The sequence below is a fragment of the Chiloscyllium plagiosum genome, unplaced genomic scaffold (genome assembly GCF_004010195.1).
Source record: "Chiloscyllium plagiosum isolate BGI_BamShark_2017 unplaced genomic scaffold, ASM401019v2 scaf_14488, whole genome shotgun sequence".
Taxonomy (NCBI): domain Eukaryota; kingdom Metazoa; phylum Chordata; class Chondrichthyes; order Orectolobiformes; family Hemiscylliidae; genus Chiloscyllium; species Chiloscyllium plagiosum.
The window spans coordinates 8,196-14,595 of NW_025213062.1; the positions used below are offsets into that span (position 1 = coordinate 8,196).

Here is a 6,400-nt window from a genome sequence, read left to right on the forward strand (position 1 = left end):
GCCAATGTGAAATTCTGTCCGGGCTGGGGTGAGCGCGGACGGGATCCCACCGCACACCTGGGCGTCCTCCAACTGGTGCACTACGTCGGGTCCGAGCACCGCCGTTTTGAGGCGTCGGATGGCGGTGGCCACGTACCGGACGTCTACCGCTGCCCTGCCTGCTGCTTCCTGCGGCAGCGTCCAGCCCAGGCCCCCGGCACCCAGCACGTCCCCGACCCTGGTCACCCTCGCCGCCGCGGCCCTCCTCTCCGACAGCCACTCGAACCCGTGAGAAGTTCTCTGGTCCAAGATGTCCATTGCATCTTGTGGTTGGTGCCTTTTGATGAGTATGGAGCTCTGATTGGTTACTGGGAGTGGTCAATGACCAGCTGAAATGGCAATCTTGCTCCCTCGCCGCCGCGGCCCTCCCCTCCGACAGCCACTCGAACCCGCGAGAAGTTCTCTGGTCCAAGATGTCCATTGCATCTTGTGATTGGTGCCTTTTGATGAGTATGGAGCTCTGATTGGTTACTGGGAGTGGTCAATGACCAGCTGAAATGGCAATCTTGCTATAAAAGGCGGGGCTCGTGACCTTGATCCAAGTGTATGAGTTAGGAGTTAGAAAGCTATGTTCTGGTAGAAATGGCTTCCTAAGTGTGTCAGAACTACTACAAGGACTGTGAGGATGCTGTTAACAAGCAGATTGACCTGGAGCTCTATTCCCCCTATGTTTACCTCTCCCTGGTGAGTGTGGTGTTCCTGTGAATGCCCTGAAAATGTTGGGGGTTTCCTTGCTCCAATTAAATAGCTTTAAGTTAATCTCAAAGCTCAACAGCAAGGCTTCAAACTAAGTCTGTCTGTGTTCTCTTAATGAAGCACATTCCTCTACTATTAATGAAGAGGAAATTACAGGCTGCTCTTAACCTAAGTGACCTAGTAAGTGAAGGGATTAATATAGTATCCTTCATACAGAAGGAAGTTATTTGTGTATCATGCCTGCACTGGCTTTTTATTCCTTTCTTTTAGAGCCTTTGGCTAAGCAAGCACTTATTGCCCAGCCCTAATTGCTTAGAGGGTAATTGAGCTGGGTTTGGAGTCACATGCAGGGAAGACTAGATGAGGATGTTAGTTTCCTTCCCTGAAGGACATTTGTTTTCCTGCCCTTAGCTAATTTGGAAAACTAATATTTCATGGTCACTAGACTTTTGTTTCCAGATTTAAATTGTATTTCTCCATCTGCCATGGCAGGATTTGAACTGGGTCCCTAGGGCACTACCTGGGTTGCTTGATTAACAGTCCAGTAATCACACCATTCAGCCATTGCCTCTCCTAGTATTAAGTAACAATGCCCTGCTTTTACATACTACCCACCACTTCTATCCATAACATCAAACACCACCATTCAGCCTGCCGGTACATTCTACAGGCAGTGCCTTTCATCCTCCAACTAACTCAAAATGGGTTTCTTTACTCACCCCTGTTTTCTTGTGAGTTGATATACATTACAATGCTAAGTGGACAGAATCTTTCACCACTTTTATGGGGTGGCACCGTGGCTAGCACTGCTGCCTCAGTGTCAGGGACCTGGTTCAATTCCTACCTCAGGCAACTGACTGTGTGGAGTTTGCAGTCTCCCGGTGTCTGTGTAGGTTTCCTCTGGATGCTCTGGTTTCCTCGCACAGTCCAAAAATGTGTAGGTTAGGTGAATTGGCCATGCTAAGTTGCCTGTAGTGTTAGGTGAAGGGGTAAATGTAAGGGAATGGGTCTGGGTGGGTTGCGCTTCGGAGCGTTGGTGTGGACTTGGGCTGATGGGCCTATTTCCACACTAAGTAATCTAATCACTCCTGAAAGACACTGACTACTTGGCCATCTGCAATTTTAATTTGCATGTGTAATTGCAACCTTTGATCACTGACAGTCCTTGTGAACTTCATTGGAAGTGAACACTCTTCAAAAGCTAAGAGCTAGGTGGGTGTGCAAAATCAATGCATGCTAGTCAAATACTGAGACTGAAATACCCACTTCAAACTAGTGGGATCTAATTTGGACAGCTCTAGAATCTTACAATTTTATTGCATTCTTAAACTTGTTTAGATGCAGTTGAGTTCTATTTCCTTCTTCTCCCCAGTCCTCTTACTTTGACCGGGATGATGTTGCCCTGCGTCACTTTGCTGAATTCTTCAAGGAGCAGTCCCATGAGGAATGGGAACACGCTGAGAAACTGATGGCATTCCAGAATAAACGTGGAGGCTGCGTCCTCCTGCAGGATGTCAAGGTTGGGTTTGACGGAATGAATAGTTTGGTTTGTGGGTAGTCTCTTCTAAGCACTTAATGAATTAACTATGTACTCAGTTCCTGATGTCACTAACTGGGTTAAAATTGAAAGGTGCTCCTCCCTATGGGATGGACTAAATTGATTTGCTTTTTCCAGAGCTTCCCCTCAGACTGAGCTGAGGAAGACATGAGGGTCAAATCCTGTGAAAGTCTTCCAAACAGCACCAGATTTAATATTACATTTCTTTTGAACAATAGCAAAGAACCACTTGGGTATTCTACAATTGAATTAAGCTCCATTTGATGTCTCTGCCATAGACTACAGCCAGTTCAATGGGCTGGTTGGCCTGCTGTATCTTCGCAAATCTGATTCCTGGTCATGATTTGGAGATGCTGGCGTTGGACTGGGGTGAACAAAGTTTAAAAATCACACACCAGGTTATAGTCCAACAGGCTTAATTGGAAGCACACTCTTTCGGAGTGACACTCCATCAGGTGATAATAGAGGGCTCAATCCTAACATAGAATTTATAGCAAGAATTTACAGTGAAACTGAAATTGTACACAAAGATTGATTGCCTGTTAAGCTTTTCATCTGTTAGAATACAGTGATAGTTTCACTACTTTCATGTAAGTCATAAAACCTTTTTAAAAAGTTGCATTCTCAGGTTAGCTGTTAACAATGGTGATAGCTCTTCAATATGTTGAAGGTGTTAGCCTCTTGTTATCTGTCTATGCCATGATGTTTAGATTGATTCTAATCTTCAGTGAGATAATGGAGTTTTACATAAAACCATGCAGTTTTTGAGCTCAGTTCTACATGAATGCATGCAGTTTTTGAGCAAAGTACAATGTAACCCTGCAAGTACAAATTCACCCCCACAAAATGTCTGTGGGGGAGCTGTGTACCATTGCAATATACTCACTCACAGATACTCCTACACACTTTCTCTCAGGCACTCCTATACACACTCCCACATGCTCCTCCTCACAGACTTAAGACACTCTGCACTCACTACACACTTTCTCTCACTCTCAACCCCCAACCCAGACTGAGACACAGACAAAGACCCACATGCACACACATATTTTGTGGGGCAAATTTGTACTTGCAGGGCTACATTGTACTTTGCTCAAACTGCATGCATTCATGTAGAACTGAGCTCAAATCTGCATGAATTTATGTAAAACTGTTATCTCTCTTTGATTAGAATCAATCTAAACATGGCATAGACAGAACACGAGGGCCAACACCTTCAACATTGTCTAGCTATCACCATTGTTAACAGCTAACCCAAGAATGCAACTCTTTTTAAAAAAAGCTTCACTTATGTAAATCACAACTATCACTCCTCTAACAGATGAGGCTTAACAGGCAATCAACTTTTCAATGTATAATTTCAGTTACATCACTGTAAATCTTTGCTATAAATTCTGTTAGGATTGAGCCCTCCACTACCACCTGATGGAGCGTCACTCTGAAAGCTAGTGTGCTTCCAATTAAACCTGTTGTTGTGATTTTTAACCATGATTCCTGGTGACATGGCTTTGTCTTGTGCCCCTGTTTCTCAACATGTTTGTTCAATCTATTTGAAACATCTGCCTCTCCCCTTGCTCCAGAAGCCAGAGCAGGATGAGTGGGGCAATGGTCTGGAGGCAATGCAGAGAGCTCTGCAGATGGAGAAGGATGTGAACCAGAGTCTGCACAAACTCTCCTCATGTGAGTTGGCAATGTTTTAATGAGCTTAAGTAAATTTTGTGATACACAACACTTCACAATCTGTAATTCTTTGAGCATTCCCAATGCACCATTCCCCTGAAGGGATGGGAGGGAACAGTTGTCCTGATCTTTGATTCTAAGAACCTGTTGTACAGGATGTTTTCAATGTCTTAGTCTCTTGACTAAAGTTAGCCTCTAACCATCAATACCATCAGTGTTCAAACTCTTGCCATTTTAAAGGCTGTTCTGGAAACTTGGTTTTTTTAAACATAAAACACAAGTGGGAACTCAGGCCTGGCAGCATCTGAAGAGAAAGCTGTATTAATGTTTTGGGTCCCAGTGAATGTTCTGAATTTTTGCTGCTTTTTTAAGCATCTGCAGTTCTTTCAGCTTCTGTCAGTTCAGACAATACATGGATGTTAGTGTTGTCCTGATTGCTCAGCAGTCTGTCCTTAATGATAGAGACATACAAGATGATCAGAGGATTAGATGGGGTAGATAGTGAAATACTTTGCCTAGGATGATGCCAGCTTGTACAAGGGGGCATAACTACAAATTGAGGGGTGACAAATTTAAGACCACATCAGAGGCAAGTTCTTTATGCAGACAGTGGTAAGGGCATAGAATGCCCTACCTGCTAAGGTAGTCAACTCTGCCACATCAGGGAGATTTAAACAATCCTTAGATAAGCACATGGATGACTTTGGGATAGTGTAGGGGGGTGCACTGAGAATAGTTCACAGGTTGGTGCAACATAAATGGCCTGTTCTGCACTGTATTGTTTCTCCTTCTATGAAAGAAGGTGCTCAAAGTAAAGTTCTAAGTTAAACAAAAAGCTGCCTGAATTGATGGGTTGAGCTCCCATTGAACGAGGTTTTAGTTTGGTTTTTCGGGACCAGTTACTGATCGGGCCTTTAAGCTGGATGTGGAAGCTGTTTTTATTTTACAGCTAATCTGGGCTTGTTTCTGCTGCTAGAATTGATGAGAATTTTACTGAATTTCTTTCCAAGGGTGTTATGGGCTGTAACTATTTAGTAACTAAATCTAGTTTCCAAGAGTTAGTTTCTAACTACTTCCTCACTGTATTTTAACTATCCAGTCTTTTGCTTCTAGACTAGTATTTGACCAATTGAATTACATCTAGAACAACACCTCACATTGCTTTTAAAATGAGTTAGGGTCTCGGCTGCCTCCTTGACAAGGTGAGGGTTTGGCCTGATAAACAACATTTGTTTTCCAGCTTTGACTTCCTGGAGAGGCACTACTTGGATGAGCAAGTGAAGATGATCAAGAAGCTGGGAGATGACATCACCAACCTGAAGAGACTGGGAGCCCCTGAGAATGGCCTGGGAGAGTACCTGTTTGACAGGCTCACCCTGGGGGAGTGTGAACACTTTGCAGGGAGTGAGCTTAATGTCTTCTCGAAGTTAAAACATGTGCTGAGATGTAGAGCTGAGACCAGGGCTCCAAGTGTTCTGATCACTAACTCAATAAAACTTTCAAAGACTGGATTTTGTTTTTCAATGGCTGCTAATTCTCACTTTAAACACCAAAGTGAAGACATTCACTTTAAGTGAACACAGATCAAGATGTGGTTTTGACATAACAATCCTAGTTTGCTTAATTGCATTACAGGAGGTTACACTTAATCCAATTGCAATTCACCAACTTGAATTTGTGTAGTGCCTTTCTCCTGTGGTTGTAGTCCACAGGGACGCCAAGACAGCAGACTTCCTAGCAGCACTAGAATGCACACTCGAACAATGGACTGACAGAGACACAACAAACAGTGAGACAAACTGTCGTACCTATGATAATAAGGAAAAGACAAACACATAACCTCAACACCAAGGAGAGGGAAGTACTGAAATCACTAAAACGATAAGAACATAATCATACTACCAGCAGATAAAGGCAGAATGACGGTCATCCTAGATAAATCTGATTACATCCAAAAAGCACAACAACTACTTTAGATACCAACACCTACCAAAAGAGGGAGTTTGACCCCACCCCACAGCTCACCAATAGGATAAATAACACACGAAGGAATCTACAAAAAAAGGACAGATAACCAGAGCTGACATTCAAAGAATGAAACCGGAAAGCAACAACACCCCCAGATTCTATGGATTACCTAAAGTACACAAACCAAACATCCCACTCAGACCCATAGTATCACTACCAGGGACACCATCATACAAACTGGCCAAAGAACTACAACAGAAACTGAAACACCTGATCAGCAGATTCAAACACCCTATACAATCAACACAGGAATTCTTGGACATCATCAGAAATATACACATAGACAAAGAAGAAAACATGATATCATTCGACGTGACGGCACTGTTCACCTCGATTGACAAAACCTTAGCCAGAGAAACAATAGCCAACCTACTGAACATACAGAACAGAAAACAGGAC

General features: G+C 43.4%; 1 long non-coding RNA gene across 1 annotated transcript; it reads left to right on the forward strand.

Moving 5' to 3' along the window:
• Positions 1 to 595: 595 nt before the first annotated feature.
• Positions 596 to 3,959, forward strand: LOC122547531. Its single transcript, XR_006311026.1, has 3 exons — positions 596 to 723; positions 2,108 to 2,254; positions 3,874 to 3,959. It is a non-coding gene; the product is annotated as an uncharacterized LOC122547531 (long non-coding RNA).
• The last annotated feature ends 2,441 nt before the right edge of the window (positions 3,960 to 6,400 follow it).